Consider the following 26,909-nt stretch of genomic DNA (forward strand, 5'->3'; position numbering starts at 1 on the left):
GGTTTTACCTTGAAAGGGGGATGACCTCTGAAAAAATGCAATAATACAATTAATATCACAATTGAATCACTAGAGAATGTAAGAAGGGACCGTGACATCATGGTGGAAGTCCTGGAAGTATTTTCCCGCAATTATGCCCATTCCTTGCACACGTCATCCTTATGGGAGCCGGAGGGTATTGACGCAGCAAGGGGAAAATTGCGAAAATTGCAATCAACAACACCTCTTTGGCTGTTCATTGGGTAGCAGAGAAGAGTACTTGGGGCAGAGGGCCCCTTCAGTCTCTGTGCCCCGGCGCCACTGCACCCGCTGCACCATTGAGAGCCGCCCCCTGCCGGCGTGCAGTGCTGGGAGCCGGGACTGTTTACCTCTGTCATGAAGAGGGAGCCGGGATGGATCCGCGCATGTCCGGCATGTTAACTAGACCACTGTCAGTCACAGCCGCTGGGGAGGGGGCGTTAAGGAGCGTGTGAGAAGCGGCTGCAGATGGAGCTATCGCAGGGACGGGCTCACAGCAGCCGCTCGGGCTCTGGCTGAGACACTCTCATGCCGGTGCAGCAGCGTGTGGGTGCCAGGGCTGCCCACACAAGAAGTGGATGCCCAGTGCTGTGCCAGTGGGCACCATGGTGGGCTTGGCAGGGGAAGCAGACAGAGGGGGCGGGGGAGGGGTGGGCGAACTGGAGCTCACACGTCTCCGTGAGTTGAGGAGGGGGTCATTTGGGGGCCAGTGTGCATATTCCAGGGGTCGTGCCTAGTCACAACTCCTTCGACAAGTGTACTTTCATCCTCTATGTTAACAAAACAAAACGCGGCAGAAACTCACCCAGACACCACATCGGGCAGAGCCAGACATCAGAAGAAGGAGTACATCAGGCCAAGCCAGACAACAACAGGAGTAAATAAGACAGAGGTAAACACTAGCCACCCGCAGCAGGCAGGAAAACAGAGCTCGCGCTTTAATCATATACGAGCTGGTGCTTCCTACAGACACAAGAGAGCCCAGTCTTAAAACTAACCACCACACAGGGAATAGTACACCCGCCTCCAACACACACACAGACTTCGGCTCACAATGAACGTCTGCTTTCCTCACCACTCTAGTGAAAGAGCCACTTTTGTAGTCTGGCACCCTATGGTGATCTCCAACTATCACCATTTTTTAAATTGATTTTAGTGTGTTATTTACTCTAACCTTAATGTAGAATGGTCCTGCATTTGCCTGCTTCTCTTCTGTTCTGTAATATTGCTGTCTTTCAGTGGAAGCTGTTACGGAGTGGAACAGTCTTGCCAAGAGCAGAGCGTGTGGGATGTGTATTTGAAGGTGTGCAGGAATGTGTGTGCATTGGTGAGAATTATGAGTTCTTACTATTGGCTTTGACCATTCTGTTTTCTGACTTTACCTTGCTTTATGGCAATGCTGACTATTGCCTTTGACATGCTCTCATGTCTTCTTGCTTTTCAATTTCATCTTGCTTTGGGCCTTTCTGTCCTGCATGGAGCTGCAGAGCTGAATAGGGCATGTTTTGCTTTCACTTGTTTTCTGCACTCTGTGTGCTAGTAGAAACCGGTTCTTATCGGAGGAATGTACAGGCTCCTTTTCAAGTCAAAGCAAAGGCCTGATCAACCAATGCTGTGTCCTTGGCACGGAGTGGTACGGAATCTGATGGGAAAAGGAGGCGAGGCTTGTTAGAAGCTTCGACCAACGTTTCCATTTGTATTAAAAGGGGGAGCCTCCACTGGTCTGGTGGAAGTGGAAGTTTGGGAGTTTGGATTGCGAGTGAGGGCAGGCGTGTCTATCTCGGATTGAACCCTGATTGCTGAGCCCCAGCTGTGTGAAGACATCCCCCGGCCAGAAGTGGGCAGTGTATGCAACAGGTGATGTATTGAGTTTTGTGATTATTGCCATTGTGATGTGAGCCAGTGGCTGTGATCGTTTGAAGTGTTTCTTTGTGGTGTGGGAGGTGCACATCCAGAGTGATCCTCTACTCTGTATATATATCTTTCTGATCTCTTGTAGGACGTCCAGTGTATCTCATCTTATATCAGTTATTGCTTGTTTATTAATCAGTATTATAGTTTTAAAATGTTTTTATTGCTTTTTCAAACAGAAAAAAAATAACACAGTAAATCATACGGACCTTTACACTACTGCATTCATCAATCCATTTTGCGCAATATAATACAATTGAGACTCAGACATTTCATTATACATCAATTTTTGAGAGGGTACAATGTGCGTGGCTCATGTCATTAACTAGAGGGGTGGGCATTCAAGTAACTCGTGAGATATTGCCAATAATCTTTAGGGCGGGAGCGCTCAGGTAGCTCCACTTCATACGTGAGCACGGTATCGCGACAGTAGGCCATGTCACATATCCAGTTCTTCCGGGTAGGGGCAAGTTTGCTCTCCCAACATAAGGAGATCCTCCTTTTGGCCAACAGCAGGGCAATCAGACAGAATTTGCGTTTCGTAGCCCGTACATTCCCCAATATACCCAACAAACAGGTTCAGACATTGCAGATAATATCAGACTCTACCATTTCTGACAGTAGCAAGGTTACCTCTACCTAATAGACTTGTATTTTCAAACAATCCCATGCTAGATGTATAAAATCTGACCTATCAGCTCCACCGCGTCTGCAATTCGCTTCAGCACGTAGCCCATATTTATACAACCTCAGAGGTGTGTAATACGTTTGATGTAGATACTTAAAAGGCAGAATTCGGAGATTGCCATTAGGGGTTAGCATTGGGGTCACTGCACAAGCCCTGCTCCAATCATCCTTCGTGAGTGGATTGTCAAGGACTGCATTCCACCTTTCACGTGCTCTGTCAGTGGTTGTTCGCATCTCATTCTGTGATGTCGTGTATAATCTTGACACTAAATGTGTGGTGTTTGTAGAAGATATGATTAGTTGTAGGGTATCTAATTGAGGTTGTTCAGCAGGGAAGCCGGTGTAGAGTTTCTTAATTGCCCCTTGCAACCTGTGATATGTGAATTGGAAGAGTAGTGTCTGGTTTGTAATATACGACAGGTCCTGTGCCATCTTAAACACCCCATTGCAATAGAGGTCGCCCATGGTGTCTATCCCTACTTGGTGTAACAGTTTCATCCCCACTTCTTCATTTGTGACAGAAATCTCAGGGTGGTGACTTAATGGCAGCGCGGGGGCATATAATGTTAATTTGTCTGCCAGTTGACCCAATTTTTTCAATGTCTTAATGGTGGTGTCAATTGTGTTAATGTCTTGTGCATGTAGAGGGGGACGATTATGTGTGATGACAGAGGATAAGGGAATGGGTAAGTCGTCACCCTCCTCCACTGCTGCGTGCGTCAGGTAGGGAATCGGATGAATTCAGTATGTGGTGTATTGCGCCTGAACACAAAGATAATAGAGAAAAAAGTCCGGTACACACATTCCTCCTTTAGTGTACGGCAGAGTTAATGTACGCAGCTCTACCCGGGCCTGTTTACCCGCCCATATCAACCTGAGTACGATCGTAATTCGTTTGAACACCTCAGTCGGGGGTTGTATCGGGATGTTGTTAAAAAGATAAAGGAGCTTAGGGAGTGCCACCATCTTAACAATGGCGATCCGATCTGCAAGTGAGAGTGGTAACTGTATCCACCAAGTAATTTTGTCATCTAAAGATGACAACGCCTTTCCATAATTTGTCCTTATAACAATTTCGGGGTCTCTATGAAACCACACCCCTAAGTACCTTATTGGATCTTCCTGCCATTCCAGAGGGAATTCAGAATTGAGGCAACGTGGTGTCCGTCAGTGTTAGAATGGAGGATTTGACCAATTGATCTGGAGCCCAGAGTGTCCTCCAAACTTAATATACTCACAGAGGAGAGTATTTAAATTTTGTTCGGGGTCTCGCACGTAAAGTAGCATATCATCCACATATATTAATAATTTTGCAAGCCAGCGGTTCCAGGGCAAGGGCAAATATAAAAGGGGATAGTGGACATCCTTGTCTTGTCCCTCGTTCTATGTTGATCGGGTCCGAGATATAACCATTAATTTGGATGCATTCTATGGGGGGTGTATACAGTAATTGTACCCATTGTATAAACATAGACGGGAACCCCATCCTTTTTAATATCGTGAATAAATAAGGCCATGCTATGGAATCAAATGCCTTAGCGGCATCAAGCATGACCGCTACTGCCTTGGTTGTGGGTATCAGGTAGTGGGAGAGTGCGAAAAGCGTCCTTGTATTGTGTGTGGTAGCCCTAGTCTGTATGAACCCGGACTGATCCGGTAGGACCAGATTAGTCATAAGGGGCTGTAACCTACATGCCAGCAATTTAGCTAACATTTTGGAATCAACATTTATTAAAGACAGGGGCCTGTAGGAATCGCATAGTTCCGGGTCCTTAGCAGGTTTCAGTAGAGCAATCATCATTGCTTCCCTTTTAGTGGGTGGTAATTCTGATTTCTCAAAAGCATCTCCATACATCTCAACTAAGTTCGGGGCAATGAGATCCACATACTTTTTATAGAACTCCCCTGTAAACCCGTCTGGGCCTGGTGCTTTACCAGTGGGTAACGAGTTTATAATCTCCGTGACTTCCTCCACCGTGACAGGTTGGGCTAGATACTTCCTCTGTGCATCAGAGAGCCAAGCTATGGCCACGTCTTCTAAATATTCCATGACCTCCTCAGATGTTACCGTGGGTTGCGCCCGGTAAAGTGTGCCATATGTATTTACAAGTCCCTTCAGTATTGCCTGAGTGTCCGCACTTATAATACCATCCTCATTCCAAATTTGTATCACAGTTGGAGATTTGCGGCCCTCACATATTTTAGCTGCCATCACTCTCCCAGCTCTTTTTATCCTGAGTGGAAAAGCACCGCTACAAAAGTAAATCTCCACCGATCATAGGAGAGTAATGAGCCTTTAAAATGTCCTTTTATAGAAACGCTGAGTCGTGATGTGCAAAATTCAATGTTCTTTTAATGGTCCACGTATAGACAAGACACCAGCCAACGCGTTTCGTTCTGCCAAACAGAACTTCTTCAGGGCGCAATCTGTGTTTCAAGGTGTTGGGAGTTTTCCCAAAAAATTCCTTTGTCAATATCTTCCCATATTTTTAAGGGTTTTCTATGTAAGGTTATCCTACTGCTGTGGGACCAGAGAACTGGGTACTCCAACCGGTTCCCAGGTTTGAGTCTAATTTTCTTGTTACTCTCAAATAGGGCTTTTCAACCTTGTATACTTCCAAGGTTTGTTCAGCGTAGTCGAAAAAGGTCCCACCTCCTATTCTTTGTAGACACCCATAGTAATATCTCCTTACGGCAATTGCCTGTTCGGTCAATCCAGATATCTTCAAGTCGGCGTCTCCGTATTCCGACGCGCAATCGTCTCCAATTTTAGCTGCCAACACTCTCCCAGCTCTGCCTCCCTCCCCAAAAGCTCTAGCCCTGGGACATTTATTAACACATTTAAGTTCGTCCTCAGCAAAAGTTTTGTGTTCCGTTAAAACCTGTCGCAATTCACGCAAAATGGCCTGATCTAGCGTTCTCTCATATTGGCGTTCAAGTGACTGCAACTTCGCTTCGCAACGTGTCAACTGCGTGCGGATATCTTTGAGTATCCCTGCAGTCGTGCTAATGCATACTCCTCTCAGGGTAGCTTTAAAGGCCTCCCAGAGTAGAGATGGATCTTGTGTGGATGGTGCGTTTATGTGAAAATAGTCAGTTATTGCCTTGGCGATGGTGTCCACATATACTGAGTCGGTGAGGGCTTTAGCGTTGAATCTCCATCTGTACGGGGGCGGCATGTAGTGTGGTATTTGGAGAGACAGTATTATAGGATAGTGATATGAGAGGGTTTTAGGCATGTGTTTTACTTTCTCAGTCCATTGCAAAGTGTTGTTCGAGTCCAGCCAATAATCAATACGCGCCCAGCTGCCAAATGCAGCAGAGGAGTGCGTTGCCTCTCTAGATCCTGGATGTTTCACCGTCCATATGTAATGCAGCGTCAGATCAGTCATAATATCCTGCATTTTGGTTCTTGCTTTTCTATGCAGCTCCACGGTTGGCCCTGACCTGTCTAACATGTCATGTAATGTGAGGTTCAGATCCCCCCCCCCCAAATCAATGTATGGTCATGCGCTTCATGCAAATGTTGCCACACCTCTTGGTAGAAATCCGGTGCGTCTGTATTAGGACCATATGTATTTATAATGGTGACCTTCTGCCCTCTGAGTTTCCCTGTTAAAACAAGATATCTACCCCGGTCATCCACCACCAGATTATCCTTCCGGAAGCCAACACCTTTTTTCACCAATATAGTGACCCCCCGTGAGTATGAAGAGTACGTGGAGTGATATATAGGCTCAGCCCAGCGGTTGCCTATTTTACACTGTGTGGCGGGATCTATGTGAGTTTCCTGTAGCAGCGCGATATCTATCCGCCACCTATCAAAGCATGCAAAGACCTGCCTAACCTTCTTGCGATTCACAAACCCCCGTATGTTCCACGTTATCAAATTTAAATGCGTCCTTCTTGCGATATCCTGTGATTTAGCCATCAGTTGTTATTGTCAATGCACCCTGTGACATCATGGCTAACATTACCCCTCTCGCTGTCAATAGAAAACATTGCAATGCACGAGTCCCACTCCCACCAATGCAACTCCAGTGGATTTCAGCAATGCGTCTCAAGTGATCAGGTCCCATGATCATAACTAACCCCCAACACATTCACCCCCCTCCCACTTCAGCAACCCAATTTTGCCAAAGCCATACCCCATTAGAAACAGTTTTAAACATCAGAAACATTATGGGGATTACCCACATGAAGGTCCGCCTAGGGCACATTACGCCATCCAATTAAACGGATGTGGCCGAACCATAATGATCTATGCGGAACATATCTTCCCGAACATCATAAGAAAGAACTTTAGCATCATCCATGTTATAAATGGCATCTTAACAAGCAGTACGTCATTTAAACATTTACCAATCAATCAATTCCCACACATTTGATAAGATCAGTTGTCCTACAATGAGCCATTAGTGGCGTGTGACCTTGTAGTGTACAGTAGCACAAGCATTTTGTTGTGGCCAATCTGGCAGTCACCAACTTCCATGACCGGCTCTATGCATCATCGAACCCTGAGCAGCAGCCATGTTAACATCTACAGTGTTCGCTCGGCACCAGGGCCACCGAAGTTAGATCGCCAGGGCGCCATCTCTGTCCCTACGAAGCGTCCATCCACATGACTGTCACTGTAATCCGAGTCTATATCATGGCTCTCACTTCCCTACATCTCAACATTTCACAGTTCCACAGTGTTGTGCAATTACCAACCAAAGTGTCTCAGCTGTGCAGCTAACGTGGTCCGTTGGATTCAAACGTTGCAGTAAGGTCCCAATAGCTTACCCAACTTCACGACATGTAGCAGATCTTCCTTATCCATGTCGTACCCTCTATCAGTCAGAGTCATGTTGTGGGGAAGCGCGATGTTTCTCTTTGGTTTTACTCGTGATTTTCTTGAGGAAATCTTGAACCGCTTTGGGTGTGGGGAAAATCGTTGGTTTACCCTCCCAGACAACCTTGAGGTGTGTTTGGGTACAACATGGCATACTCGATCTGCAGATTCCGCAATTTCGCTTTGACATTAGCTAACTCTTTTCTGGCCTGTTGTACTGCCATGGTGTAATCTGGATGGAATTCCAACCGATTCCCCTGATACGTGATTTGTTTTTTCTTTCGGGCCATCTTCAGTATATTATCATGGTCGTGGTAGTTCAAAACCTGAGCCACGATTGGTCTGGGGGGTTTGGGTGCCAGCGACCTATGTGCCCGCTCGATTATAAATATCGGTGACAAGTGATCCTCACCAAATAATGTCCGACACATCTCCTCCACATAGGTCTCCATGCGACCTGTGTTGGTTGTTTCTGGCACGCCTGTTATGCGCACATTGTTCCATCTCGACCTTGCCTCCAAATCCTCTGCCTTGGCTCTGATCACTTCCAGTACCTTTTCCATATTCGTACATCTGCCAGTACTGGCGTGCGCTTCGTCTTCAACCGCCGAAATGTGAGTTTCAGCCGCATCCAACCTTTCCCCCTGTTTGTCTATTTTTGCCGCCATACTGTCCACTCTACTTGTAAGATGGTCCAGTTTGCCATTTATATCCTGCAGGTTGGTTTGTATGGCCTTCAGAATTGCTTCCATGCCGCTAGTCATGGCCGTCTCCCCCTCCGTATCTGAGTGCGATGTGCCACCATGGTTCATTCATTTGCGATTCAAAAGACAGTTTTTGCTGCTGTTTGTCTGGCTTTCCCATCATCAATCAGTATTTGTGCGCCTCGTGTCACAGTTCTGTCCGCTGCACCTCGGTATAGTGACTGCCCAGTAGGCAGAATTGTTATTTGCCCAACCGCACAAGCGAAGCCAACTCTGTGTCTGTGCCACTCTATACTGTGGTTTGTTGGTCGTGCAAAATGACAATTGTCACTAGGCTCCAAAGTGCTGACAACTCAAACCTAACCGCGTCGGCCGCAGCGACTTCCCATGCGCCAACATAGATTGCGAGTGCAGAGTCGATAATCCGCAGTTTGCTTACTATCTCCACTTGTTGAAATGCGCTGCTCTTTCCAGTTAACTCCGCCCCAACCAGCCACTCAGATCACAGTCGGCCTTACAGTTTCCTCACGTTGTGTTAATTAGCACATTCCATCTTTTGCAAAGCAGATGTCTGCTATCTGGAGTGAAACCGCTTTGGTGTTGGTGTGTTTCTCATGTCACGGCCTCTCACTGTATCTAGCATTGCCTTCTGCCAGCCGTCGGTCGCCTCTCAATCTCCACATTTGTTCAGTGCACCAGCCTCCTTTCACAGCAAGAGTACACTTCCTCAGACGGCAGCTACATGCGCTCCTGTACATATGCGCCTAGTGAGTTCATGAGGGCACAATTCCCACCACATAACCGAGCTAGTAAATTTCAGCAGTGCCCGCTGTGTCATATTCGCCGCCTGGCACACCAGTGAGTGTTTTTGCCGTGTATTCTGTCAGCAGCAGCAGACTTTGCCCATCCGCGTTAGCGCGGTGTCCCGCCATATGTCATGGTGGCCGCCATTTTAGGTCATCAATAGCGCTGTATCTAATAGCAAAGTCGCCGTCTCACCCCGCTATGTATGCGCCACTCTTAGCTTTTCCGGCCCTTTACTGAGGTCTAGTGTTGTCCCGGTGCAAAGTTAAAGTGGGGAACCGCACTCTCCCGTTAGGAGCGCCGCCGTACCTGGGTGAAAGAACTGCCCCGCTGCTGCTTCGCAGGGGCCATTTTAAAGGCGGTTCATCGCCACGCTCGCCACAAGTCCTTTAACACTTTAGCCGTTTCCCAGACACCGCACCCGCCGCTTTTCACACCGTAGGTGCCCGCGATCTTCCGACGGCCATTCCTGTCCGTTCTGCTCGATTTGTCGTCCGCTAAACAATAGAAACCGCACTTGGCTGAGGTCCGTCCGGCGGAGCTGTCATATTAGGCAGCCATCCCACTATGCGCCCCCTAGCGCCCTCAATCAGTATTATAGTTTGCTCAGTTATTTATTCATGCCTTTAGATTATAAGTTTGCTACATATATTTGAATCTAATGCATTTGGTATCTGAGACAGCCTTTGTTTAGAGAAGTATTATGTAATAAACCCCAAGCCTTATTCTAAAAGTGATAGTCTTTGCATTTTGTTAAATAAAACTCTTTTTCAAAAGGTGCTGTTTGTTTTGTGTTGCAGTTTAGCTGTGCCAGGGGTGGTAAGACATGCTTAAAAGTGTATATATTTGCTTCCCAGGTGGAAGTGCAGTAATTGGGTGTGGCTTATTGGTGAGAAGCCACATTCAAAACAACCACGCTGCAGAGGCCCTTCTGCCACACAGCAATGAGAGAACTGCCCCTTTCTCCTCCGCAGACTACACTGCCTCCTAAAACCACAGAGGTGGATGTAAGGGCCTCCCATGCCAGGCGTCAGGGAGGGTGTGCACCAGTGCACATCCCAAAATGTAGCTGTGACCTTCTTTCAAACAGCTGGGCAGTGTCATAAAAAACAAGACAAGGACAAATGCGTCTCACTCTCGGCGTAGCCCGCAGGTTAACTGACTCTCGGTAATCGAGTGGGAGGGGTGGGGGGAGTGCAGTCGAGAGCACACAAAGCGTTTCCCTTGTGGGAGCGAGCCGGGGCACCATCTGTTTGAAAGTTAATTACAAACAGATGTCACCAAAATTCGCTCCCGCAAGGGAATCGCCAAAGGTGCACGCATTGTAATTGAAAGCAATGCTGCATGTTTTTGGTCAAAAAAGCGAAGTGACTTCAAGAGGTCTTCTCCTATGCAGCGCATGTGCGCTGCGTAGGCAAGACCTAAAAACCTTGGACTAGGAAGCTTAATCTTCCATCATACATCTGCAAATCCACTGTCCTCTGAGTGACTGGCCCCCACAGAAAATGTTTGCTGAGCCCACCATTGCCTACCAGGGGGCACTGTGCAGTTTGTTGGGAAATAAGCAAAGAAAAAGGGCATAAGGGGGCAGCATAAACGTACCTGGCCCCAACTACCAGGTGAGGGATCCTAAAGTGACTCCAAAGTCAACTTAGTATATTAGATTGCATCACTGCCTTATTAACAATTTAAACATTCCCTCACCTCTCATAGCCTGACAACATTGCCATGAGTAAATCAAAATATGTCAGTTTCTCATGTGCGCTCTATATGTTGGCAAGACATGTCTGTTCTTGTAGGTGGAGCAACATTATTGTCTAAAAACATACGGAAGTGAGGCTCCACTGTAGAGCTTCCCGGCTCCTACCAGTACTGATTTAACTCCATCTGTCCCCACCTCATCATAGGGTGGGGTGGGGTCGGGTGAGCAGTACTTGCTAATGCCATCCCATCCCACCCCACCCTGTGATGAGTTGCAAACGGATTAGATGTCGTGAGTACTTCAGTCAGTGATAAACAAGATAGCATGTCGCCCGGGCACTGCAGGGCTGAAGTGATCAGGGCCAACCTTATCCAAGAGAGTGGTCCTTCAGCTACTGGGCAATGGCTTGCAATGCTTATGACAACACACACCTTAGGCCTGTGAGATCGCCAGACAAGCAATGGATCGTGTACTGCTTGTTTGTGCATGTACAAAAATGCCTCTCTCCTCCGTTTACCCAGCAGGCTCGAGATAGGCAATGTAGGGCTGATATTTGCATCTATTTTTAATTGTATTATTTTTTTCTGCAGAACAGTCAGCAGTCCATAGAAACAATGCTCACATTCACCATCTTCCGCTAGTTCCACTGACACATACTCTGCCATCTTCAGTTGTAAGCCATAAAATTAACAGTTCCGTATGATATTGATCAGTCACTTGAAAAGTGCACATCTAACGCATAGCAAACACAACTAATAGAGCACTGGAACTGTTAAACTGATGTTCATTCTGTTAAGAATGAGCTTCTTTGAGTTTGCACCTTACATGAAACACATACCCTTTCACTGTTGGATATGTTAAGATGATTACTGTGTGACTGTCTTTTTTAACCATGCAAATAGGAGGGTTTTTAGACCATAAGACTGTGTAACGCATGTTAATATTGTAGCCAATGTTTTTCACATACAACCAAGTTAGACATGTATCTCTGATTATAGTGCTTGCATCATGTGATGTACAAATCTCTTGCAAAAACAGGTATGGCGTTGACAAATGGGCATATGTGTGAAAAACATTGGCTAAACTACCTTAATTCGCTAATTCATGCACATACATGCTTGCACTAATTTTGTTTGCATACATTAGTAGACTGAATCCAGACCTGTTGGCTTTGTCTCAGCTTGTTTTAAGTGCCCTCTCTACTCTGGTTTGCACCACATAAGCAGTTGCCCTGTCTGAAGTGAAGAAGCATGCTATATTACGGTGTTATTGTGCCGCTGCGAAGCATCCACTGAACGATTCAACCTCAGCGAAAGCAACAAGGCTTTATCAGGTAATGCCAAAATGAAAGAATTTTGCAAAAATGTCTGCATTTTGACACAAATGTCACAGTTTCTCCATTTCTGCTCTTATATCAACCTTAACATTCCTAAGTATGGTAGTGCATTGCTCATTAGGGTAGACGCTCAGCCAATCCTAGTGTAGTGCAAGCATCAAAGGGCTGATGAGTTTATAAAGCCCAACATTTTGTTTGCAAAGAGCATAATTCAAGTCTGAATTCAACATGCAAGGAAGTTCCATGGGAGTAATTCTCATCCTATTTGTGTAGAGGGGATGCTCCAGGACCTGATTTACTCCTGTCACGGGCAGGAGTAAATTCCTTTCCAATGTGGAAAGCAGATGGTACCGCATCCGCAGAATTGTGGCGTATACAGGCAGGGGTTTCCAATGGGGGAAAAATATTTTTATTTTGGAGAACAAAAAGTTTATTGGTGCATTTACACTTGCTCTATGTTTTTATGACAGTGCAAAAATATACTTGTGTATAACCAGATCCCTGAAAAGGATGTTCAAAAAAACGTTTTCAGGTGTTGTGTAAGCCTGATCGGAGTTTGCGGAGTTCCGCATAGTGCAAAATAAACTCTGCTGCACTACGCTGTGCTCCTCGAGCAGCGGAGTTTCTTTAGATAAATGCAGTTTGCTGTGATTTCCAGTGCCAGGAGATTGTCCGCACTGTGCAATCATCGCAAATGGCATCATGCACAGTGTGTGCGGGTACTGCTTCGTCTCTGTCGCTTGGGTAGATTTTTACTCGAGCGGCAGCTTTCTCAGCGCGAGCGGGCAGTTTCTCAACACGAGCGGTCACGAGCATACGCGACCACTTGCAAATTCAAAATCCGACCGCCCGCATTGAGAAATCTCGCCGGGTTGTTGATTTTCCACACTCGCGCTCGCCAACTTCATGTTGACGATCGTGATCGAGGAAAAATCTCACCAGGAGTTTTTCGGATCTCCGGGATCTCTGCGTAACGCAGAGTGCAGAAAACTTTGCAAACTTCGTTGGTGGAGCGGAGTTCACAGCCCAGACTTAGGGGAGATTTACTACGATTTTGTGCTGTATTTGCGACATAAAAGTGATGCAAAAAGGTGCAAAATCTTTTTTTCCTAATTAACTTTCCAGCGTAAAAGTAATGCGAACCAGCGCATTGCCCTGCTTTGCATTACTTTGCGCATTGGGGGCGTTCCCATGCAACCACCCAAGCTTTTTCACGCTAAACCCCATTTACTAAAAACAGTAGATTGAGTCTAGCGTGAGAAAACTGTGCCCTTTTCAACTATGCGCAACAAAGGAGAAATGCTTTCATATCTCCTTCCTTGTCCAACTTTGCATGCATGTTGCACTGTGCAGCATGCATACAAAGTGGGAAAAGCTTTCCCTCGTGTCTAACATAGGATTTTGTACAGGAAGGGTACCCTTTGTGTAAAAAACGTATGCTACACTCAAACAACACCCTAGCGCTACAGCGTTAAGGTGTGTGCAATGTGCACTGCTGCTGAAATCAGCGCCAGCACTAGGGAAAGGGGAGAAGAGAGCCATATCTTTAAAAATATGGCACTCTCCTGCTCCCTCCCTGTCGCACAATGCAACACAGCCTTGCGGGGGCTACGTTGCACTTTTTTTTGTTTTAATCTCCCACTTACTGTTGTGATGGTAACCTGGAAAAGTTGTATGAATTCCAAACAGTTGGACATCTACATCTGTGAGAATTCGGACACCTGTCGGTACAGATTTCATAGTGTTTTTTAGGAACTGGCTCGTGAGTGTCTTACTCATAGGCAAAAAATAAGGCTAGGAGATTTTTGATTGGTTCATCACATACATCTTCTCTCTCAAAACTCAGAAACATTTTAAAAATCTGACGTTCCAAAGTGTTACCCACAGCCTAACACTGGTGTGAGCCTAAAACAACAAATGTCATATATGGAGTGTCCTAATGAGTATCACACTTACTTACTGGGGGCATCCCTAAATTAGAATGTTGCACCCTCATCCACCTAGGTGGCATGTTTCATCATCGAGTTCAGCTTCATGCTAGTTTGGTGCTGCAATGCCTAGTGCTACGCAAACAAATGATGGACAGAATGCTGAATAAATCATACATTCACCCACAGTCAAGAGATCTGGGTTAAATCCATAGTTCTTTTGCTCACCATGCCACCCCAGTTTAGACCAAGCCATATGCAAATCACTCTTGGCCCTGTGCCTCATGGGAACAGTCCAGACCAAACTGCCAAGCCAGGTCCTCCCTGGACCAGAAACAAGCATTGTGGGACCGGTTTCTGGGTATTACCCTTCATCAGCCAGGCTAGCATGAATCCAGTGGCACAGTGAGCAAGGGACCCATGTCTGGGCATACCCATCCCACTTAGGGTGAAAACTGCTACGCAAACAAATAATGGCCAGAATGCTGAATAAATCATACATTCACCCCCAGTCAAGAGATCTGGGTTAACTCCATCTTCTTTTGCTCACCATGCCACCCCTGTTTAGACCCAGCCATATGCAAATAAGTCTTGACCCTGTGCCTCATGGGACAGTCTAGACTGAACTACCAAGCCAGGTACTCCCTGGACTGGAAACAAGCCTCCTGAGACCGGTTTCTGGGCATTACCCTTTATCAGCCAGGCTAGCTTGAATCCAGTGGCACAGTGAGGAAGAGACCAACGTCTGGGCATACCCATCCCATTGAGGGTGAAATGTGCTACACAAACAAATGATGGATGGAATGCTGAATAAATCATACATTCACTCCAGTCAAGAGATCTGGGTTAAATCCATCGTTCTTTTGCTCACCCTGCCACCTCACTTTAGACCCAGCCATGAGGAGGCACGAGGAGGGCGCGAGGAGGATGCCGGCTGTTCTCGGCAATTTCTGATCCCAGTCCCGTGCTCTGTTCCCTGTTTGTGACCCCCCCCCGTATTTTACACACAGCGGATTGTAAGGGGACTTCGGATCTACGGAAGACAGGTGGGGGTGCTGAGTGGCCACCCCTCCAGCATGGAGGCACGGAGGCCACATTGAGGGCATTTGGAGGCTGCCATCAGGAGCCAGGGCCCAGGAGCAAGTCCTCTGCAGCAGCCACATTTTCCTTATCTCATCTGAACACCTGTGTCTTAATTGGGCACTCAGTGAGAATTTTTGCCTATTTAAATGAGACTTTACCACCTTTCATTTTATTTTCAGCATTTATAATATTTTACAGACATCACTTCCTGCAACATAATCAAGGCCAAAGGTCTCATGCCATAATCTCCTATGATGTCTTCAATACTAATCACTTGGCAGTGCTGGTAAGAGGTTAGTGATCAGGATAATGCTACCTTGATTCCTGTGTTTGAGGTGATACCTGGGGCATCCCTGCAAGATTCCTGGTGGCACCAAAGTCCCTGGTAGCCCTGACAGTTGCCACTCTTTGATTTTGAGCACCTTGCCCTGGTGGGACCACAAGTCCCAGGGTGCACCAGTCACTTTCTCTCAGCTGCCGCCGCTCACGAGGTCGACGCATCACCCTGTGCTTAAAGCGCTGTCTTGCCCCTCAAGGGCGGGCTGTCGAGGCTGTTCGAGACTGGGCTGGGCTGGGCCATACTACTATCATCTATTTCTGCTTGTGGACTGCGGACATCGGACTCTCAGTGGACTCTCAGCGGACTCTCAGTTTTTGAAAGGTACTAAGCCATTTAAAAATGTAAAGAAAAATGTAAAGAATCAGTATCATAGCCTGAAAGGTCTTGCTAGTATGAGTAGGTTCAGGTGGGGAAATGGTCAGGGGGTTGTGGGGACATTGGACGTTTTTTTATTAGGCTTCGCCTCGTCAAAAGCTGCGCACCGTGCAGCTTTTTGGCGCAGGCGAAATCTAATGTTTACAGTATTTGGCTTGGGAATCCGCCCTCTGTTCCATTGGCTAGCTCCATAAATGTAGGCTAGCCATTGGAACAGAGATCTGTCCGTCAAAGCCGGAGCAGATTCGTGGGCGTTCCCGAGACTTTTAGGCTTTTGCCTACGTCATGCGGCTGTGGGCGGTGCTTTTTTTTGGGGGGGGGAGGTTTGTTTTGGTCATTTCTCCTGGAAGGCACCGCAACGAGGGATGTCTGCCTGGCATCGGTTAGCAGGTAAGCGGCATATTTTACTCGTGTTTCGCCCCCCCTCCCGCTGTCCGTGAGCCCGCCCCCCCTCCCGCTGTCTGTGTGCCCGTCCCCCCCTCCCGCTGTCCGTTAACCCATCCCCCCTCCCGCTGTCCGTGAGCCCGTCCCCCCTCCCGCTGTCCGTGAGCCCGTGTGTAAATGCATCGTAAATGCTTGTTTGCTTTTCCACTGGTTGTCTCTCTGAGCAGCTCAAAGTGTAAACATTACGAAAAAGAGGCTGTGCTGGCATCTGGTGTGCGACGATTCACAGCTCCTGGTTAGCACAGTGGAGCGGCTTGGACTGGGAAATGCCTGATCAGCTCACCAGTACCAACATCAATGGAGTTCACACACAAGAAGGGGGCTCTTCGGTGGGTAGAATCTCATGGGGAAATGTTAGCATATGCCGATTTGCACATTGTATGCTTTCCCGCGTTCTTCAATTTGTTAGGTATTAACATTTACATTGGCAGTGGTGGTGTGACCTGAAGAGAACGGCGGAGAGCAGTGTGGCAGGGAGGTGATATGAACCATCTGTCTTACCAATCAGAGTTAGAGGTCTGTTGCGAAACCGCCGGGCAAATGACTGCTTAACCACTGCCGTGAAGGAGACAGGCTAGAATTGCCATGGGGTATTTAAGCCCAGACGACCGTCTGCTCGGATTCCCATTTTCTGCCTTTAATTGGTCTCAATTGGGGCACGAATAGAGAATAAATAGCACGGTAGCTTGCTAAAAAGTAGAACATTTGTTTCCCATAATGCTAACTCTCTTATGGTCTCTGTTTGAAGTGTGTCTGTACATCAAACCATAGAAGAATAAAAATAACACAGCCGTGCTATACTTTAAGGCCAGAGTGCGATGCTGACTATCGGCTTTGGTAATGGTAGTTTACATAACTATTTTTTGCTTGCGGATTGAGGACAGCAGAGTTGTATAACCGTGCGTATGCCTTGTAGAACCCCCCACTCTTTTGCTGAATGAGAATACTTAAGATGTATGGGAAATTTTAGGAAGTATAGGTTGCTCCTAGGAGCACCAGCTTTCTGTTGAAGTGGCCGTATTTTTAGGTGTAAGAGACCACAGGGATCGAGGTGTTCGCTCAGAGTGGTAGGAAATGACAATTACGTAACAACGTTGTCTGTGTAAGGATCTGCCTCCATCGTCTTGTTTCCCTCCAGTTCCCGCCTCTTCCGTGTCCCTCTTCTTCTCAAATACGGCAGGGCTCCTAAGTGGGCCTCGATGTTATCCCTCAGGCTCTCTTGATCAGTGCGCTGTTCTGTAGACACCTGAAACAGCAGACTGGTCTTGGGACATCAGATGACTCTGATGCAAAAAGGTACTGCAATTTATGTGTTACGTCTGACTCAGCAGTTGTACGTACAAAAGTTATAGTAACTGTGATTGTGAGTACAATAGGAGCAGGAGAAGTGCTTTCAAAATATATTTTTTTGCAATACGCAATTACACAGTACTTAATGCAAACCTTTTAGGTTTCCATTAGAAGAACGCACTCCAGAACTCAACTGGTAACATCCTTGTGTTGCCTCATAAAAAGAATACATCTTTGTCACCATGAAGCCTCAAATGACTCCATCAGTTAAAAGAATACACTGGCTCCCAAGGAGCATTTAGATTGGATGTATGACGTTACAACGCATACTTTTACAACGCCTACCTTTACAACGTGGTTTTTACCACGCATACCATTACAACGCATAGCGCTTTGGGGTGCTGGATAGTGAATAGTTTAATTTACTATTCCAACTCCTGTCCCCGTGGATAGTAGGGAAGGTTATTGGATAGTAAATTAACCTATTCCCTATCCTAGAGCGCCCCCCAGAGCAATGCGTTGTAATAGTATGCGTTGTAAAAGTTGCGTTGTGATGGTAGGTCGTTGTAAAAGTTTTGTTGTAAAGGTTGCATACCATTTAGATTTGATGATTAACAGTAGCACACATTTACATTTCTTTCAGGTAGTAGGCACCCTAGCGAGAAGGCGTGTTACTTCTTTAGCTGCCTGTCCCTCCATTGGCTTCAAAGTGTAGGAAACCCATTCCCTTTCAGACAGCAGTGTCTCAGGATCGGCATTAACCATCATAGGAGCCTCACTTCACTGCCTCTGTTCTCCCCTACACACATGTCCTTCCGCTTCTAGGTCTCCCATACCTCAGTGGGTCCTCTGCACTCTTAGACCTGCGACAATGACACATGGCAGACATAACCTCAACTGGGGATCTTTTTTCTAAAATTGCACACTCAGTCATTTAAGGACCTGGCGAAACAGAGTGCCATATGCAGCAGGCCGTTTTTGTCATATCAGGCATTGACCCATGTGCTGCGCACAAGCTGGAACTTCGCTGCAGCAGAATATGCCACAAGCAATGAGGCAATACCGCCACACAATGGGAAATGGCCATGCACTCATTAGCGGGCTCACTAAGGCCACAGGTGAAAACTCTTTGCCTTCCCACCCCAACCCAACCCTTACTGCAGTGCGATCTAGGTAGGAGCTCGTCCGTAGGGTACAATAGGTCTCACATTTGCGAGAGATTAAGCTAATGGCAATGTAAATGACAATGCCATTTATTTATCTGTTTTCAAAACCAACACATAAATACAACATTTGTCATTGTCAATGCCAATAGCTCTAACTTTTCCAAAGGCGAATCCATTGCATTGTAAATGCTTGTTAAGGGGTGCGTCGGTATTGATGCACCAAATTGAATTAACCGAGAGGAGACTTTCCCTTGAGCCTGCAATAAATACTGACAACAGATCCGACATCACAGGCATAGCCTCTACTATTTCTGCCCCGCCTCTTATTTTGCTCTGGAGGCACCAGTAACCCAAAGCAATAGTTTAGTCATAATAGATCATGACACCGAGAATACAGAAACCCCAAAAACATGGGACAATGATGATATCTCCAGCCTTCCAACAAAGTCTAATGTGGTTACCCGGGGTCAAAAATCTAAATCCAACCATGTGAATAGCTCTGCGCCACCTTCAAAGAAGAGAAAAGGTCAAGCGCGGGTAAACAACAGCTACCGCCACCCAAGCTTCGAATTATAAATCCACTGAAAAGGAGCTTATCCATGAGTTAAATATATCCAACCCTGAGGTTGTTCCAGGGGGGTCATTTCCTATAGAGGTTTATTACTGGAAAAAACTAAGGTAACTGCACTTCTAAACCCACTGATTCAAAAGCTGTTGGCTATTACCATTAGATTGTCGGACCTTGAAAGAACTATGACAAACAGCAACATGATCACAACCACTTCTAATAGGGGGAGATTAATATTACTAATAGAAATATGGAAAAAACATAACTGTTAATACTGTCAATACTGTTAGTAATCAGAACAGTGTGTCATGCACAGGGGGGGAGGGCTGTCACAGTATAGAGTGGAGGACACTTTATATGAAAGGAATTTAGCCCTCACTCATGCTCGGGTAGTAAATACCCCAAATGGTAAGCAGTTAGGGAGCAATCAACATCATATCCCAAGCCCAATAGGAGGAAAGCAAAAATCTTTTGAGGGTGAACCTACAAACCTCCATCTACCCCCTGAAGCCACCCCTATACGGTAATATTAGCCAATGTACCTCCACTGTCGCCAGGTGCTTTTGGGCACTGGTCCTCATTGAGGAACAAATCCCTCCATTTCTTGGGGGAGAAGACAGGGATGGAGGAGTCACTGTTTACAGTGTTGTTCTATCCTTTAGATCCCCAGGATTAGTTAAAACTATATTAGAAAGGTCTAACACCTGGTCCTTGTATCCTAGGGGAGTCTCCATCTTACCACTGGGTTTCTTCTATCTGCCACCGAGAGTCCTGGGGTCTGTCATAGAAAGAGTGACATCAAGACAAATTAACCAACATCCTATATACCCCCTTGGTACCATTCATATCGATATGAGCCATTGAGTGACCTTGGAGATATAGACTGACTGGCTTCTAGCATTAGCAGCCCACATAAACTGGAAATTATAATAAATAGTAACCCTGGGATAGCTTCTGATCTCCTTAATGACCTGGTGGATTTTTTATATTTAACCCATCAGGTAGATAAGTCTGATCATCCCTTACCTGAAGTCTGCGAGAAGCACAACGTGGAAACAAGTACTTTGTCATTAGAACATCCAGATGTGGACGCTGGTGTGGGTGAAATGGTCACACCCACTCAAAATGCACAGGTTCTAAAAGTGGCTTCATGGAACATAGCGGGTATTAGATCAAGAATCTCTGACAAGGCCTGTCTATCATATGTTAAGATGTTTGACCTTATTTGCCTCCAAGAAACTTGGAGTAGGGATGAAGTGGCTAGTTATGGTTTCTGCTCATCTAGTGTCCAGGCAATTCCATCTTCTGCAGGGAGGGCAAAGGGTGGTATAGCTACCCTAATCTCTGTAAAATATAGAAGGATAAAGATTGATAATATTATGGACTCTCCTTAGTTTCAGTTCATTCTGGTCTCAAGCCTAACCGATGTCCCAATTTTACTAATTAATTGGTATTACAACATTTTCAAGCACAATGATAGTGGGGTCATTATTAATTTAAAACTGGAGATAAATAAGGCTGTAGTTAAATGTTTTCCTGTTTGTATAATTTGGCTGGGCGATTTCAATTGCACCATATGTCGGTATAGCTCGCACATGGTTTGTGGGGTGCTAGATATTGAAAATCAAACCACTCCCACATTTTAAACACTCTGTCCAGGGCGAGGCTCTAAATAATATCATCGTAACTAACAAATTATCTTTTGTTGATACTCGACTCAATCAGTACCCAATATTTCAGGGTGGGGGTAGGGCAAGTACTATAGACCTTATATTGATTTCTAGGAAATTTTCCCATTTGGTGGAAAATTTTGTGGTGGAACCCAACCCCTCTAGTGATTATAACCCCTGGTCGTCAGTTTACGAATAAAGGTAGCTAAAGGTAATAGTGATGATCTCCCCTTAAATTATAACTCTAACCAAGGGGTGAGATTAAAATGGAGTAAAATAAACCCAGTTGAATTCAAAGAGAACCTCGTACGATCTAATATTGATAAGGTCATGATATGTCTATCTGATGTCCTTAGTTCGGAGGAGGTCATACAGAGTTTTGAAGAAATGTGTAGAGACGTGGCTAGTAATTTGACAAGGTCCATAAAGAGAAAAAAAACACAGGTTGTAAAATGGTTTAATGCCACGTGCTCTAAGGCACAAAAAGATCTAAAAAAAGCCCTGCACATGGTCCCCCGTGCTGGGATTCAATTTGGAAAGCAAGACAAACCTATCACTTAGTAATTTGGAAAAGAAAAGAAGAGTTAAGTAGCCTTGCTTGGGATGACCTGGAGAGAGCTGGTGCCCTCAAGGACTCCTGAGGCTTCTGGGAAGTCATAAACCGCCCACTCTTTACAGACGAGGTGAGGAACTGAAGATGCATGGGTAGTCCATTTTACAAAAATTTTTAATCCCAAGGGTGTATCATTGCAAAACCAAAAAGAAGACGTAGCCGTTAATTTTGCAACTGCAAACCAATTGAGTCTGTCCATTACGGTTGAGGAGGTTGAAGCTGCAATGCTGAAGGGCATTTCTGCAAAAGCCCCAGGGCCAGATGGTGTCCCTTTAGATATGTTCAAAGGTAATCCCCTAATATGGGCACTGTTGCTGGCAAATGTTTTTAGATCAGTAATAGTGGACCGCATCCCTGATTCTTGGAAAGAAGCTATGGTGGTCCCAATATGCAAGAAGGGCAGTAGGAATGATCCCACTTGTTACAGGCCTATCTCCCTAATTGACGCAACATGCAAAGTCTTGGGGAGGGTAATTCTTGCCCGTCTTGAGCTTTCGGCGAATGAGTCTGGCCTGATATCCCATTCACAATACGGCTTCCGAAAGGGGATGGGTACGAACAAACAATGCCTCACTTTGGCCTTAGTCTTGGGTAAGTACATGAAGGCAAAGCGAGGATCGATCCACTTGGCCTTCATGGACTTATCCAGTGCATTTGACACAGTTAATAGGGGGAAGCTGTGGTTACTCATGAAAAATATGGGCTTTGAAGAGGCACTTATTACCCTCCTACGTAGGATGCATTCATCTACCTCTGTTTGCATACATTATGGACCAGGAGGATAAAAATCTAGGTTCATCGCATCCATAGAGGGCGTATGTCAGGGATGCATTTTGGCCCCCTTTTTATTTCTTTTGTATGCAAATGGGGTGGAGAAATTCGTAATGGAGCAGCACTTGGATAACCCTACTGTAGGAGGAAATCCGGTTCCCCTGTTATCATATGCGGATGACACTGTATTGATGACCTTGACAGCCAATAGTCTACAAAAAGCCCTGATCACTTTTACTGATTTTATGACGGAGTTGGATCTTAAGGTCAATTTTAATAAGTCTTCTATTATGATCTGTGGCCCGAAAAACACAAAAACAAGGAAATTTGTGGTAAACGGTAGAAACATTGAAAAGGTCCCTTCTTTTACATATTTAGGGAATGTTTTTAACAACAAATTAAACTGGGACAATTCGATTGCGACTAGAGCCCAACAGACCAGCAAAATTATTGAGGGTCTGTGACGCATTGCGTCTAAACTGGGTCATAAACCAGTGGCAGAAATTCTTACCTTATATAAACTAAAATGTCGGTCAGTCACAACCTATGGGGCAGGAGCATGGGGAAGTCAAAAAAACCAGTCAATTGCAAATTTTGGAAAATAAATTCATAAAAAGATTGCTGATGGTTCCCACCAGCTCTCCTACAAAATGTTGCCATTTAGAGCTGGGATTGGCCCCTGATTTTATGTGGGCAAGTGTGGTCGTCCGAAGAGTTATCATTTCCCAGAGCGATTATAAGGGGTTGTTTAACTTTAGAAAATGTTTCGTCTATTCCCTGGCTCTGCTATGTCAAAAATGCTTTAAGTAAGATTGGCCTAGGAATTTTGTTTGAAAATCCGGATGGCACACATCTAATATAAAATCAATGATTAAAAATGCCTATTATAATGAGTTAGTTATACCTAACCTGGATGATGAGACCCCATTCTATGGGTCGCCAAAAATCCAACAATTGTATTTATCTTTTAGTTCCCATACACATTCCCGCTTCCTTCTGATGAGGTTTCGTCTCTGCACATTGGACTTTCCAGCGGCTTTTCCTATCCCGACGAGTTGGTGTGAGAGACTGACTCCATGTCCATGCAATAATTTTGCCGAACAAAGCACAATGCACTTTATGCTGTTTTGCACTTTAAATAAAGATGTAAAGGCAAGTTTTATTAGGCCCATTCTGAGGGAAATTGCCCCTTGTTCATACCTGGATGGTTTTAATCATTTACGATCTCTGTCCAATGCCGTCATTTGTTGCGCTGTGTTAAATTTTATTAGAATTGCTTGGCGAATGAGGAAAATATATGAATTGTGATAAGGGAAATCGGGGAATAGGGCTTTAAGTAATTTTAAGCTATTTATTTATTCTGACACCCTTGGATTGATATAAAGAAATTGGCAGCCTACAGAAAACCTTGTTTTGAAACTATATATGGTGTTTGGTTGCACTTATTTTTTGCAAAATTGTATAATAATATGGAATAATTTTTTTATGCATTGTATATATTTTATCACTGTAATCATGTACTTTTATTATTCAAAAGAATCTAATGAAGTTTTTCGAATGAATGAATGAATGAACCAGCCATATGCAAATCAGTCTTGACCCTGTGCCTCGTGGGAACAGTTCAGACCTAACTTCCAAGCCAGGCTCTCCATGCCACTGGAGTCAAGCTATCCTGGCTGATGAGGGCTGAAAGCCCGAAACCGGTCCTAGGATGCTTGTTTCCAGTCCAGGGTGGACCTGGCCTGGCAGTTCGGGCTGGACTGTTCCCATTGGGAGCAGGGTCAAGACTGATTTGCATATGGCTGGGTCCAAACTGGAATGGCGTGGTGAGCAAAGAAATGATGGATTTAGGCCTAGATCTCTGTACTGGGGTGAATGTATGACATTGTTCTGCATTCTGTCCATCAATTTTTCTTTTTGCATTTGCCACCCCAAGTGGGACGAGTATGTCCAGACATGGGTCCTGTGCTCTCCATGCCTCTGGAGTCAAGCTATCCTGGCTGATGAGTGCTGGAAGCCTGTAACCACTCCTAGGATACTTGCTTCCAGTCCAGGGAGGACCTGGCCTGGCAGTTCACGCTGGACTGTTCCCATTGAGCGCAGGGTCAAGATAGATTTGCATATGGCTGGGTCCAAACTGGAATAGCATGGTGAGGAAAATAATGATGGATTTAGGCCCAGATCTCTGTACTGGGGTGAATGTATGACATTGTTCTGCATTCTGTCCATCAGTTGTTCTTTTTGCAATGCCTAGTGGCAGCACACCCCCAGATGAGGGGGGAAGAACTTTTGATGGGAGATCTTTTCTCCGCTGGTACTTACAATATCTGCATCAGTGATTAGGTGGATGAGTATGTATTAGGTGAATGTGAGAAACTGGGTAGTTTGACTGGGGGTGTTAGTCCTGATCAGGCAGCAGCCACAATCCCTGTCAGGTTGAACCACAAAAGTCACTAAATTAACCTGTGCTTACCCCTGGCTAGCTTGGCACAAAAGAAGTCAGGCTTAACTTAGAGGCAAAAGCAAAGCATTTATGCAGCACACAAACAGTAATAAAGTGAAAACACAACAAAAGAAAAATCCTACACCAATTTATAGAATAGGTTAAATTTTAATACATCATTTGACACCAAAAATTACAAAAATCTAATCATCAGAACCAGAATTCTGCATTCTTAAAGTTTTAGTAAAATGTTCTGCCTAAAAGATCAAAGCGGCCACCATGGATATCTATTTGCGCGAAACCCGGTCAAAGTACAAAAATATGCCCGAATTTACCTTTGAAAAAATTATGAGAAGATAAAGCTCAGTGGGGCAAGCCTCCAGGCTGTGTCAGAGAAGGAGTTGTCATTGGAGAGCTGCTGGACAAAGTCTCTGTGAAGTTTTCTACGTTTCAGACTTAGTCTGTTTTTTAAGTCGAAAATCTCCAGCGGGATTAGGCTTTAGCTGATGAGGGTTCCTGAAGGCCCAATACTCCTTTGGTGTAGAACAGTATTTTCTACTACAGAGAGACCGTAGTAAGAGCTACCGCAAAGTTAGGCCGACCGGCGATGCACTTTGGGCGGATAGACAAGCAGGTTGGTCCCGGTCTTCCCTGGGTCCAGGACTGCAGGGGCACTACTTTGGACTTCAAAACTCACTCAGACTTGGTCCAGGCTCATGTTCAAGATGATGGGCGCCTGTTAGGTCCATGTAGTGCTGAACAGGAGGTCAGCAAACTAGCCCTTGATGAAACTCTGATAGTCGTTGGTTCAAGGGATGAAGAGGGGCTCAAGCAGCAGGGCAGGCCTCTGAGGGCTCAAGGCAGGCTCCAAGAAGCAAATGTTTTTTTCCAGGAGCCTCAAACCAGTCCTGTTGAGTACACAGCAGGTCACAGCAAAAGGTAGCCATCTGAGAGTCCTTCTGCAGGTCCAGAAATTAAAATGAAGAGTGGGTCTAAGGATCCTATGTTTATGCCTGGTGTCTTTTTTAAAGTATTAGACGTTTCTATAGGTTAGTCTTCGAAGCACTTAGACATTCCTAACTTAACTGCCCTAGCTCCAGGTTGGCTGCAGGGACAATGCAGTGACCAAAAACCCTTCATGTGAAGGCAGAGAACAGCCTATTCAGTTGCAAGTGGAGGGGTGCCAAGCTTCACCCCTCCATCCTGCCAGCAGATGGCCTTACAAGCACACCTAATCCCTCAGTTGTGGGATTGTCTTGGAGGGATTCACAAAGTCTAACTGCCAACTAAAAACAGTCATGTGACCCAGTGGAGGCTGCAGGCATCAAATGACAAAGGGCAGGAAAAGGCCAACTTTCACAATTTTAATTTATAATCTGATTTTCCCATTGAAGATGATTTTTAATTACAAATACATAGATACCAAACATGGGATGCTTATCTGTTCCCACTCAAAAGTTAGCTAATTTTAAATGTAATAAGGCAACTCAATACTATCCTATGAGACAGATAGGCCTCACAGTTGTGACAAACTAATTTAGGAGTTTTTTTACTACTAGGAAACTTAAAAGTACATGCCCAACCTTGTAATTACAATGCACCCTGCCCTTTGGGCAATCTTGGGTGTGACTTCTATGCAATAAAATGGGGTTTTAGGGCTTGGCAAGGTGTTATATAGCCAAGTCTGGCAGTTTAAAACTGCATTCAGGCTGCAATGGTAGGCTGGGACATGTTTTAAGGGACTACTTACATTTTTGGCACAATAAGGGCTGCAGGCCCATTAGTTGCATTTAATTTACAGAACCCGTGGTATACTGTTTATCACTCCACAAGCGACTTATAAGTAAATCAAATGTGCCAAGTAGCTGTAAGCTAATTTTACTATATGTAAGGGAATGAACAGAAGCACTATATCACTGGTTAGCGGTGATAAAGTGCACAGAGACCTAAAGCTAACAAAAATGAATTTGAGGGAAAAAAGCAGAACCTTCGTTGCAGACCACTCTAAGGCTGACAGGTCTAAAAATTAAATAATAGTAATTTATAGATTCAGATTCAGATTCAGATTAGCTTTATTCGATTTTTGTTACATAAAATCATAAAAGCAACATTTCATATATATACATACAATACATATACAGTAAAAACATTTTGTTAAAACAATATTAAATCAATTTAAGCTACTTTGCTAATCATTAAATTCCGTTTTCTTAAAACATTTT

At 45.2% G+C, this 26,909-nt stretch overlaps 1 protein-coding gene across 1 annotated transcript in view; it reads left to right on the plus strand.

The window, feature by feature from the left end:
- Positions 1-1,743: 1,743 nt before the first annotated feature.
- Positions 1,744-26,909, plus strand: part of LOC144783021 (C5a anaphylatoxin chemotactic receptor 1-like) — a 137,242-nt gene continuing 112,076 nt past the window's right edge. Inside the window, exons 1-2 of the mRNA XM_078662210.1 lie at positions 1,744-1,875; positions 11,841-11,993. The gene's annotated coding sequence lies outside the window, so the exon portion shown is untranslated. The remainder of the gene's footprint in view (positions 1,876-11,840; positions 11,994-26,909) is intronic.

This window comes from Lissotriton helveticus, chromosome 9 (assembly GCF_964261635.1).
Source record: "Lissotriton helveticus chromosome 9, aLisHel1.1, whole genome shotgun sequence".
NCBI classification, from domain to species: Eukaryota; Metazoa; Chordata; class Amphibia; order Caudata; family Salamandridae; genus Lissotriton; species Lissotriton helveticus.